The 12869-nt window shown below is 42.2% G+C and overlaps 1 long non-coding RNA gene across 4 annotated transcripts in view; it reads left to right on the top strand.

The window, feature by feature from the left end:
* LOC138736613 (uncharacterized) overlaps positions 1 to 12869 on the top strand; it is a 161924-nt gene that overhangs the window by 10161 nt on the left and 138894 nt on the right. For all 4 annotated transcript variants that reach the window (XR_011340437.1, XR_011340438.1, XR_011340439.1 and 1 more), the window contains exon 2: positions 186 to 280. This is a non-coding gene — a long non-coding RNA (uncharacterized lncRNA). The remainder of the gene's footprint in view (positions 1 to 185; positions 281 to 12869) is intronic.

Below are 12869 nucleotides of genomic sequence, written 5' to 3' on the forward strand. Positions count from 1 at the left end.
TTAAACAAGGTGCCAACGATGACTGGTGCTTGTTTTTGAAAACATTTTCAGTTTTGCTTTCTAAAGGAAAAAAATAACAAATATTGGCAGAAGGCAAGATAACTATAACTATTTTAATCCCTCATTGCGATGAATGGTATGTGGGCATATTTGATTTTACTTGTAACTAATGCCTCTCACTGCAGGAAGGTACAGCTGGAGAAGAAAGATCTGACATGTTGGTCGCTGCTATTTCTTGGCATTGAACTTCTGGTGTCGGTGAGAAGGAATTTGGGAGCAGGTTAGTTATCTCTCTTCTGAGCTGCCTCATTTGTAACTTGCAACTTGTATGATTTAGTTGTTGAAAAATAAATTTGGTTAAGTCATTCTTTTCATCTGCAATTCCATTCCTTAAAAAGATCCTCAGAATTCAGACTGTGTATATTCAGAGGTAGTGGAAAGGACTCAAAATAAAATAATGTGAAGTTTTAAATATTATGATATGAAGGAAAGATCAGGTAGACAATCTTGTTAAAATAAAATGAACTGACTGAAATTTGAAGCAGTGGATTTAATATTTTGGATTTTCAGACAAATTGGTTTAAAACTAAGACTCGAGATCTTTATAGGGTGGTGATCTCTGATGTAGTAACAAATGGATCCTTTGAGGCATCCTAAAATATGTAGATATGAGAATAAAATAATCAAATTAAGCCTATTAATTAATCTGATGAAATTAACCCCTTTTCATTTTCTTTCCATTTGTTTATTCCTTGATTTTGTTTTATTATTACTTTCTCTTTGTACCTTATTTGGAGTTCTTTTTCCCATTTTATCAAGTAGAGACCCATTTACATTGGTTTTGTTGACTTCAGAAAGATATTTGATCCTGCATTCATCAGAAGAAAGGCCATTGGAACACATGGTCATATCTGATTCAGAACTTCGGCTTCTAGATCAGTGGTGTAGATAAATGGAAGATGCACTCTAAGTACTCCATTCAACAGAGAGCCAAGGAAAGATGGACCACTTTAATCCATGTTATTCCCCAGTGGTTCTCTTTGGGACCTGAGGGTTAGGTAATTATGGTAATTTTCAATTTTTGCTATGGAGGTGGTTAGCTGGTATCCATTCTTTTAGTTTTTCTTCTCAAGAAATGAATGGAATGAAGAATTATCCTTTTCATCCAAAGACAGTTGAAAATTATTTCAAGGATGCTTAAAACTTTTAGAAATAATCGCAACAGGTGTTTGTTGTTTAGTGATCCAATAATCTTGTACATTCCTCCATCATTGGCTTAATATTATTCCCCACACCCTGTCAGATAAAGTAAAAATAAATGACATTGACTTTGGAGAGCTCCAAAGAAATTTTCTCAAATGTTAATTAGTAAATACGAGGGAGATTGATTTCACCATTGCATCTGTATGAAAGGTGACATTTTCCGATGACGACATGGTTGTCAGCAGAATCGCAAATGGCAATGAGGAAGCATTCAGAAGGGAGATCAATCAGCTCATTGAGTGGTATCACACCAACAACTTTGCACTCAAAGTTAGCAAAAGCAAGGAGATGATTATGGACTTCAAGGATCAAAGAGAACACGAAACAATCCTCATCGAGGGATCAGCAGTGGAGAGGGTCAAGAACTTCAAATTCCTGGGTGTCAACATCTTCAAAGATCTGTTCTGCATCCTTCATGTTGATATAATCATGAAGAAGGCTCGCCAGCAGCTAGGCTTTGTGAGGAGTTTGAGGAGATTTGGTATGTCACCAAAGACTCTCCAAAACCTCTACAGGTGTACAGTGAGGAATATACTAGCTGGTTGCATCATTATCTGGACTGGAGGTGCCAATTCTCAGGTCAGGAAAAAAAACTACAAAAGGTTGTTAACTTGGTCTCCAACATCATGGGCACCAGTCTTCACTCCATCAAGGATATCTACAAGAGGTGGTGCTTTAAGGAAACAGACTCTATTGTCAGGGCTCCCACTACCCAAGCCATGCCCTCTTCACTCTGCTACCATTGGGTAAAAGGTACAGAAGTCTGAAGACAAGCACTCAGCAGTACAAGGACAGCATCTTCCCCTGGGTCATCAGTTTCCTGAAAGAACAATTAACTACAGACATGGACTTCCTTTGACTTCTTCTTGCACTACTTTTAAAAAATATTTTGTAAGGTAGTTTATATAAATGTTTGTACCTTTGAGGTTGCTGCAAATCACTGAATTTCATGACATGTTCATGAGTATAAATACTGATTCTGGGATATTGTCTATGAAATGAACATGTGCATGTTGCTTTAGTACAGGGGTGTCAAACTCAAATTCACGGAGGGCCAAAATTAAAAACTTGGACTAAGTCGAGGGCCGAACTAAATATTTATTGAAAATTTTCAACAACATCTGCATGTTTTCTCTTCTTTCAACATATGTAATGTTAAACTTTAGGATATAACTTTAGGAGGATAATGTTACAGGTCAGGAGTAGGTAGCTCAAGTTCACCCTTTGCTTGACCTGAAGGAAACATATTTGGTCCCTGTGGAGATGTAGTCAGCATTCACAGGCTGTGTCCATTTTGGCCTGCATCAGGACTCAGCATTTCCTGCTCATTCCTCAGGCTCTAGACCTCTATTCACCCTCGACCCACCATCCCTCTACCTGACCAGTTCTTTACCCAACCTCTACTCACCCCTCACTCCACTCGCTCTGCCTCTACCCACCCCATCCTATACACGCCTCTCTACTGCTTCTCCCCTCAACCTGTTCCTCCCTCTACCCATCTCTCACCCTCTAATCACCCCTCCCCTACTCACCCTGCCCCTCCCCTTTTACCTCTTCCCTATCCACCCCTCTAACTGCCCCTTGCACCACCATAACTTCCCCTGCCCATTACTCCTCACCTACACCCTCTGCCCACCCCTGCTTACCCACCCACTCAGGCCCAGCGCGCTGATCAGCCTTTGTGGACAGCCACCATCTCTCTCTTCACGTGCAGGGCCGAACCAGCCGTCCCTGGGGTCCGCGCGGGTGCAAGCGCTGAAGGCCGTGGCGACCGGGAGAAGTGCACTCGCGCTGTGGAAGGGTCGTCCGGTGCCAGTCGCGCGGGGCTCGTGCTGCCCGGGGGCCGTGCGCATCCTGCCATGCCCGTCGCGCCGACCGGAAATCACAGGCACTCGCCCATCCGCCGCACCGCTCAACAGGTGGGAGAAGTGACTGGTTGTGAGAGCAGCCTTCCAACTGGCTTGCCGGCTGATAACATCGACAGACTTCTCGTGTTACAATGGGGAAGGATGTGCAATGAAGGGGGAGGATGGTGGGGGTGACATTACCAAAAAATAGCATCGGCTCTCGCTGCAGGGTGGGCCACCTCTAATACATTTTTGAAATGATCTTGCGGGCCAAATATAATTATATCGTGGGCCAAATTTGGCCCGCGGGCCAGAGTTTGACATGTGTGCTTTAGTAGAACAATCTTTCTATGGATTGTTTTCTAGATTACTCAGTAATTTCGGGGAAATCTTAAATACAGAGCTCAAGTTTGTATTATTTGGCATTTGTACTAATACCAGAAAAGAAACTGTATGAGGATATGTATTCAGTAATGAATGTGTGAAATTGTAATATATAAACTAATATACATGTTGAGTACCCCTTATCTGAATGCATGGGACCAGATGTGTTTTGGATTTTGGATATTTTGGATTTTGGAACACGATTTTAAGAAATGCACTCATTCGCTCAGACTCAGATACATGCATTCACATTACAATACAAATATTTACATATGCACAAATTAACTGAAGTAGACATATATTGAAAAATCTACACTCAATAATACACTAGTTACATCCGCTACATCCTGTTCTCCGATTTGGATTTCTGAACTCTATTATGTATTACCTTATGGGACCGCGGATGAGAAAAGTTGAGGACTTTCGATTATTTTGGATTTCAAGTATTCGGACAAAGGATCTCAACCTGTATTTCTTAAATTCATATAACTGAGCTCATTTTGCTTTGTGGTTCAATTTATCTAACAGTGGGGCTTCGAAATTTGGATGACTCAGGCAGAATGATAATAATAATGTCATGAAGGCATTGAAGGATGGTTCAAATTTGCAATGATGGTCATCATGAGTTTAGACATGCATATTCAGTTCAAGCTCTGAAGGATTATTATTTTTCTACTGCTAAAATGCATCATTCCAAAGCACTTTGAGTCACTAGGCCCTTTCAAACTGCCATGTAAAATGGGGTTAATTGGGTAATTTGCATGGTTAGTGACCCAGCTACATGGTGATTGAAAGTGTTCAGAACCCAACCGGGTCCCAGAGGTGGTCAGGGAACCAAATAAAACTTACCTGGGCATCCTGCTCTTGAGGTTTTTAAAGGGAAATGGCTGATCCGGTGACTCTGGTGACATCAGCAGCCTGCATCATTGGGAAACCCCTGGCTGAGGAGCCGCTGCTATGGGGGGTCCGTGATCGGGTGGGGGGAAAGGGGAGGTCGCATTCGGGGGGAGAGTGGCTGCTGCCGCGATCAGGAGAAAAGAGGTCGCTGCCATGATCAGGGGGAGAATGAGGGGCCACAATCTGGGGAGAGTGGGGCAAAGCGATTGGGGGGAGAGTGGGGGACCGTGATGTACAACTGCTGCGAACACTGCTCCAGTTCGCAGCGACAGCTCAATGCGTGAATGTGGGAGCGATGACCATCTTCCTTACCCAATATTCCCCATGCCGCTGGAACCACTTTGGCGCTGGCAAAGCAGTTCCAGTGGCATGGGGGATTATGGGTAAGGAAGATGGCCACTGTTTCTGCACTGAGCCATTGCCACAAACAGGAGTGGCACATCATGGTAGCAACTCCCCCAAACCATTTGCAGCAGTGGCACGTCGTTGGTGGGGGGGGGGGGTGGTTAGAGGGTGACTGATGGGATGGTAACTGATGGTGGGGTGGTGATTGATGGAGGGGGTGGTGACTGATGGGGCTATTGACAGCCAGTGGGGGAGGAGTGGAGACTGACGGCTGATATTTTCATTGAGTGCATGATGCGTCTCTCACCAAATCATTGCGGGGTGAGATCCCCTTCATTCACCGGATTGGCAGTTTAAAAGTTAAGTCTGCCATTGATTTGAAAGGTGCATCCAGCACCCACAAGCCTGTAATCACACCTGGGTGCTGAAATTTGAAAGCACCTACTGTCAATAAGATTCAGTTGTTGAAGCTATTTGGGGTAGAACATATTTTGCAACACTTGTGTTTTATTAATAAAGCAAACATATTCTACAGTCCTTGGATGCAATATGGAGACACAGATTATATTTGACTTCATGGCAATGTTTATATTCTAACTTTTCTCATGACTCTTCTCTAATGATGATGGGGAAGTTACAAAAAAATTATAATATTTTGATAATTTGTTGGGAGTTTAGAAATTAACAAAATTGGAGCTAACCTGTTTGTTACAATATAAAAATTAATATGCAAAGTAAAATAAATCAGTAGTAATCAGGAATCAAATAAGCTAGTTAAATATTTGCGTTTTAGTAAGTGGTAATTTTGCCTTGCCCACAGGAAAAAGAATCTTAAGGTTTTGTGTGATGTCATGTATGTACTCTGACAATAAATCTGAAATCTAGAAAATGTTTTTTGAAAATAAAAGCAAACACTAGATGGAGACATCAAAAGTAATTGGACTGATTTGAGATACTTTCCCTTGAAGGTTAAGAGAAATATTAAAATCCTGAGAATATTTGTGCATTTTTTATTCATGGATATAACAGAGAAAAAGTAATTTCTCTTGCATTTCAAAAAAATCATGTTGTAAGTGATTACAAGACTACCAATGAATCCATATCTAGGCTTGAAGACAATGTCTTTCTTTGGCTTGGCTTCGCGGACGAAGATTTATGGAGGGAGTAAAAAGTCCACGTCAGCTGCAGGCTCGTTTGTGGCTGACAAGTCCGATGCGGGACAGGCAGACACGATTGCAGCGATTGCAAGGGAAAATTGGTTGGTTGGGGTTGGGTGTTGAGTTTTTCCTCCTTTGCCTTTTGTCAGTGAGGTGGGCTCTGCGGTCTTCTTCAAAGGAGGTTGCTGCCCGCCAAACTGTGAGGCGCCAAGATGCACGGTTTGAGGCGTTATCAGCTCACTGGCGGTGGTCAATGTGGCAGGCACCAAGAGATTTCTTTAGGCAGTCCTTGTACCTTTTCTTTGGTGCACCTCTGTCACGGTGGCCAGTGGAGAGCTCGCCATATAATACGATCTTGGGAAGGCGATGGTCCTCCATTCTGGAGACGTGACCCATCCAGCACAGCTGGATCTTCAGCAGCGTGGACTCGATGCTGTCGACCTCTGCCATCTCGAGTACTTCTACGTTAGGGGTGTAAGCGCTCCAATGGATGTTGAGGATGGAGCGGAGACAACGCTGGTGGAAGCGTTCTAGGAGCCGTAGGTGGTGCCGGTAGAGGACCCATGATTCGGAGCCGAACAGGAGTGTGGGTATGACAACGGCTCTGTATACGCTTATCTTTGTGAGGTTTTTCAGTTGGTTGTTTTTCCAGACTCTTTTGTGTAGTCTTCCAAAGGCGCTATTTGCCTTTGCGAGTCTGGCACCAACCCTCTTTTCAATCTTCTTCAGCATGATGCTGAACCAAGCCATGAAAGACCCCAACAATGAAGACGCTGTTTACATCCGGTACCGCACGGATGGCAGTCTCTTCAATCTGAGGCGCCTGCAAGCTCACACCAAGACACAAGAGAAACTTGTCCGTGAACTACTCTTTGCAGATGATGCCGCTTTAGTTGCCCATTCAGAGCCAGCTCTTCAGCGCTTGACGTCCTGCTTTGCGGAAACTGCCAAAATGTTTGGCCTGGAAGTCAGCCTGAAGAAAACTGAGGTCCTCCATCAGCCAGCTCCCCACCATGACTACCAGCCCCCCCACATCTCCATCGGGCACACAAAACTCAAAACGGTCAACCAGTTTACCTATCTCGGCTGCACCATTTCATCAGATGCAAGGATCGACAATGAAGACAATGTACCAACTGAGTAACTGATATCCAGTTGTGTATATGGAAATGAAAACATTAAATACACATTGCAAAATATTTGGTTATTTAGAGGTAGGTATTAGTTATGAAAAATACCCTCAGAAATTAGCATGAATTCATGTTATAAATAAAATGCATCAAAGAGGTCATATTGTATTCCTGCTTAGAATTACTCAACATACCTGAAATCAGTTCCAATTAATGAAAGAGTACATTTTTAAAATAAGAAATTTTATCCTTGCAAATATATTTGAAACTAATGCATAGGATGTTCTTTTTTGATATTTATATTTAATGGGTTTCTTTATTTTATTAATGAAGCACAGGCAAATATTAATTCATAGTTTAACATAATTTAAAAAACCATCAAATTGGAATTTTAAAAAAACTTCCACCATTAGCTCAGCCCTTACCCGCATCTCCTTTATTTCCCATTCATTGGCCCTGACCCACTCTGCCCCAGATGCATCAAAAACAGGATTCCCCTTGTCGTCGCCTACCACCCCACCAGCTTCCGCAATTTCCATCACCTAAAATATGATACCACCACCAGAAACATCTTCCCCCCCACCCCTCATCTTTAATAGGTACTACTCCCTCCATGGCTCCCTTGTCCACTCACCCCTTCCTACTAATCATCCCCTTGGTACCTTCCCCTTTAAACACTGGAGGTGCCATACTTACACTCATAGATCCTCTCTCATCACTATTTGGAGCCCCAAACAGTCCTTCCAAGTGAGTAATACATCACGTGAATCTGCGAGAATCATCTATTGTATCTGGTGTTCCCGAAGTGGTCTTCTCTACATTGGAAAGACTGAATGCAGACTGGGAGATTGATTCACTGAGCACCTTTACTCTGTCTGCATCAGTGACAAGATATCCGAGTGGGCAATCATTTCATTTCTGCATGCTTCCAGATAGCCTTACTATCATTGTAGGGGACTTCAATCAGGCTAACCTGAAAAAGTCTCTAATGAACTACCACCAGCATGTCACCTGCGAGCCCAGAAGAGCCTGCAAAATTGTCCACTGGTACACTACCATGAAGAATGCCTATGAGCAAGTCTGATCTCTGGCTGCTCTGCTTCCGGTGTACAAGCAGAGAATGGAGGATGACAGCACCAGTGGTGATTATGGTAAAAGTATGCTTGAGGGAGGCAGAGGAGCATCTGTAGGATTACTTTGAATGAGTGGATTGGACCATATTCAAGGACTCTCCCTTCGACCTGAGTGAATATGCAACATGTGTCACTGACTTCATCAAGACTCGTGTGCATGAGTGTGTGCCCATGCACACATACCGGGAGTTCCCCAACCAGAAGCCTTGGATGAATCAGAAGATTCGCAACCTGCTGAGGGTGAGATCGAGGATTTGAGGCTAGGTATCAGATCTCCTCAAGAAGTCCAGGTATGATCTGCGTTAGGCTATCTCAGCAACAAAGAAGCAATTCCGGAGGAAGCGAGAGACAGCAATAGATAAACACCATCTATGGCAGGGATTGCAGGCCATTATAAAAAACCAGGTCGAACACCATAAATAGCTGTGATGCTTCAATACCCGAAGAACTGAACATCTTCTATGCTCCCTTTGAGAAGGAGAACTCAATACTATCTACAAAATTACCTGCAAAGGCTTATGATTCTGTGATATATGTCTCTGAAGCCAATGTCAGAACATCATTCAAGAGGGTGAACCCTTGCAAGGTGTCAGGCCTTTATGGCGTACTTGGAAAGGTACTGAAAATCTATGCCAACAAACTAGCCAGAGTGTTCCTGGACATTTTTAATCTCGCTGCTGCAATCAGTTTCCATCTGCTTCAAAAGGGCATCGATCATCCTGGTACCCAAGAAGAATAGTGTGGGCTGCCTCAATCACTGTCATCCAGTCACACTCAGATCTATGGTGATGAAATGCTTTGAGAGGTTGGTCATGACCAGAATTAACTCATATGTATGATGTATGTAAAGGTCTAGATAATGGGTGGGCAACCTTTTTCTTAAAACTCACATTCCACCTTAAGTATTCCTAATGCCATATGTGCTCTGAGATTTGTAAAGGATTGCGAGTGGGAAGGAAAGGTTGAGAACTACTGCTGTACACTCAATCGTTACTGAAATATTTTGCTTGAGAAGAATTGTCATTGGCCCATTTCCTTTTGAATTATGAAACTGTGTGCATAATGAGTCAATTAGATACAATTAAAACAGTGGTTTTCAACCTTTTTCTTTCCACTCACATACCGCCTTAAACAATCCTTTACTAATCTCAGAGCACTTATGGCATAGGGAGTACTTAAGATGGAATGTGAGTTTAAAAATAAAAGGTTATCCACCACTGGTCTACATCCACTGCAATTTGCCTCCCATCACAATCGCTCCACATCAGATACAATATCACTGGATCTCTACTCAACTTTGGATCACTTGGAAAAAGCAAATCATACATTTGGATACTCTTCATCAACTACAGCTCAATTTTCAACACTATTATTCCCTCAGGGCTGGTCAACGAGCTCCAAACCCTGGATCTCTGCACCCCCCTGTGTAAATTCAAATACTATCTGCAAATTTTCCAATGACACCATGGTTGTTAGCAAATCACAGACAGCAATATGGAAGTAATAGATCAGCTCGTTGAATGGTATCACAACTAAAACCTTGCACTAAATGTTAGCAAAACCAAGGAGATTATTTGGGTCTTAAGGATGAAATCAGGATACCCAAATCAATCCTCAATGAGAGCTCAGCAGTGGAGAGGGTTAAGAACTTAAAATTCCTGCGTGTCAACATCTCTCAGGATCTGTCCTGGAGCCTTTATGTTGATGCTTTCACACATGCATTCAGTGTTTCGCTGAAGACTCTTGTAAAATTCTACAAGTATATCATAGAGACTATGATTTTTTTAATTACAATAAAGAAATGGTTTTTTTTAAACCACTAGATTAATTAACAAACAGCATGAAGGACAGAACATACACATGGCAGCCTCATGTGGAAGCATCCATTCTGAATCTACCCAAGATGCAACATTCCCCAGATGCTACACATTCTGTCTCTGAATCCTGGTAGTAGCATTCTATCACTACATCCCCTTTCCTTGAGATGTTTAATCAAACAATTTAAAGATCAACAAAAAGGTAACATGAACATCAGCAATACAAACATTTATATGTGCACATTCTTTCCATTTATAGATTCAGTCTGTCAGGTGGTTTGACAACTCACGTGGATTTTCTTCACACAGGTGCTTGTGTCAGCTCTGCTGGTCCACTACTGTCTAGCATGGGTGGTGTTTCCTCTGTTTCTGTGCAGGCTGAATCCTCTGCATTTATCTGTTCCTGAAGTATTTCTGGTGTTTTCAGCAGGTTCTTTAAATTCCTCCTCAGTATTTGACCCTCCTCTATTCTGACAGTGTAGAATCTTGGATTTACTTCCTCCAAACAGTAGCTTTTATGTCCCAAGTGTTGGCATCCCTGAGTGTCACTGTGTCATATTGTGCCAGTGGCCATAAACTTCTTGCTGACTTGTCATAGTTTGCCTTTTTCTTCCCTTGTAGACACCTTTGTTTCCATTCAACATCTCGGTTCTTGTTAGGGCCTGCAGAGTAAGGAAGTGTGGTGTGTAGTCTGCATCGCACCAGAAGCTCAGTGAATGACATGCCATGTTCAAGCAGCGAAGACCTATAGCTCAACAGAGCTAGATACAGGTCTGAGCCACTCTCTAATGCTTTCTTTAGCAACTGTTTAATTATGTGAACTCCTTTCTCTGCTTTGTTGTTTGATTGTGGATGCAGAGGACTTGAAGCCACATGTTGGAAATTACAGTCTTCTCCAAAGTTCTGGAATTCTCTACAACTGTAGTTCGATAAATATTCAATAACCAGTAAGTAATTTTTTTTCCATCCATGTGGAACAGATTAGTCCCAGTTTTCTGCCATGGTTCTGCTGGTAAATCAGTTAGTTATTATCATGGGTTCCTTTGCTTTGCATGATGTTTCAATCAGGTCTGACAGCTTGAAACCATCCTGTCAATGACAGAGTTTATCCCTGGCCAATAAACAGGAGTTCTGGCCCATTTTTCCATTCCAAGGTGCACTCTTTTCAGTGTCTCTTGTCGTAGTGATTGAGGAATGACAATTCTGAGCAGTCTGAATAGAAGCCCATTGACAATATTTAGCTCAGCTCTGATTTTGTAGTATGGCTGACATTCACCTCTAGGCCATTCTTCATTCAGATTCTTGATGACCTTCTGAACTGTGCTCTTTTCTGTTTCAGCTGTGATCTGCTTGGATTTCATGTCAGATATGGGAAGAGATTCAGTGATGAGATTCACATGGAGATTCACATTTGTCTCTGTGAAACTCTCATTATGTGCTTCACTCTGTGTCATTGCCCTTGATAATGCATCAGCTAACACAACAAGTTTTCCTAGTGTGAACACCAATTCAAAGTCATAATGTTGTAGCTCCATCATTGGTCTTTGGGTTCTTGGTGGCATCTCACTGAGATTTTTTTAAATTATTGCTATTAATGGCTTGTGGTCTGTCTCTACCACGAATGTTGGTAGAGTATACACAAAGCTCTGGAATTTCTTGATTCCATAGACCAGACCTAGACACTCTTTCTTGATCTGTGCTTATCAACATTCAGGTGTTGTCATCATCCTTGATGCATATGCAACTGGCCTCCAATCTTCTCCTACCTCCTGAAGTAGTACGGCATCTTTTGATGCATCTGTGGATATTTTTGTCTTTCTGGATGCGTCAAAGAATGTCAAAAGTACTAGTTCTGTAGTTAGAATGGTCTTCAGTGTTCCCTTTCTTCCTCGTGGTTGTCTGTCCACTTGAATTCACATTTTTCCTCTAACATTCTCAGGAACATTATTTTGGAAGACAGGTTTGGAATGAATTTACCAGTGAAATTGATCATTCCCAGCACTCTCAATATGCTTTTTTTGTCAGTGGGTCTGAGCATCTCTAGAATTGCATTCACCTTGCTCTTGTCTGGCTCCACATCTGCATCCAACAGCTTATCTCCTAGAAAAGTGATTTCCTTCACACCAAACGGACATTTTTCTCTGTTTACCTTTAACCCATACTTCTCAATGTGTTGCAGCACTTTGATGAGCCTTTTGTTGTGTTGTTTTGGGTGGATCCACATAGGATCATGTTATCCATGTACACACATACCCCATTTATGCTTTCTGTGATGTGCTCCATTGTCCTGTGGAACATGTCTGGAGCTGAGAAAATTCCAATGAGGCATCCTCAGACAGGAGTATCTGCCAAACAGTGTATTAAATGTACAGTATTTTGTTCTATCATCATGCAGTTTTATTTGCCAGAAGCCCTGGGATGCATCCATTTTAATGAAAAACTTTGCACCAGCCATCTCACTTATAATTTCATCCCTGATAAGAATCTGATAATGTTCCCTTTTTATATTGGCATTCAAGTCTTTTGGCTTCATGCACACATGAAGGTCACTTTTCTTTCTTTTAGGCACACAGCATGGAATTCACCCATTCTGTGGGCTTCTCCACTTTGTTTAAGACCCCTAGTGACATCATTTGGTCGAGTTTTTGCTTGAGCTTTTCTTTTACTGTTGCTGGATCCAGCCTCAGGGCATGCACTACTGGCTGTATCTTTTAACTGTATCTTATAGGTGAATGGTAGAACTCCAAACCCCTTGAAGATGTTGGGAAATTGATCCAGTATTTCCTCTATGCTGTTCTGTGCATGGTCTCTATTAATGTGATGCACCCTCTTGACTAGGTTTAAGTTTTCATATGCTTTGTCACCAAGCAGTGAATAATGTCCATTTGGGACTACT

This window comes from Narcine bancroftii, chromosome 6, assembly GCF_036971445.1.
Source record: "Narcine bancroftii isolate sNarBan1 chromosome 6, sNarBan1.hap1, whole genome shotgun sequence".
NCBI classification, from domain to species: domain Eukaryota; kingdom Metazoa; phylum Chordata; class Chondrichthyes; order Torpediniformes; family Narcinidae; genus Narcine; species Narcine bancroftii.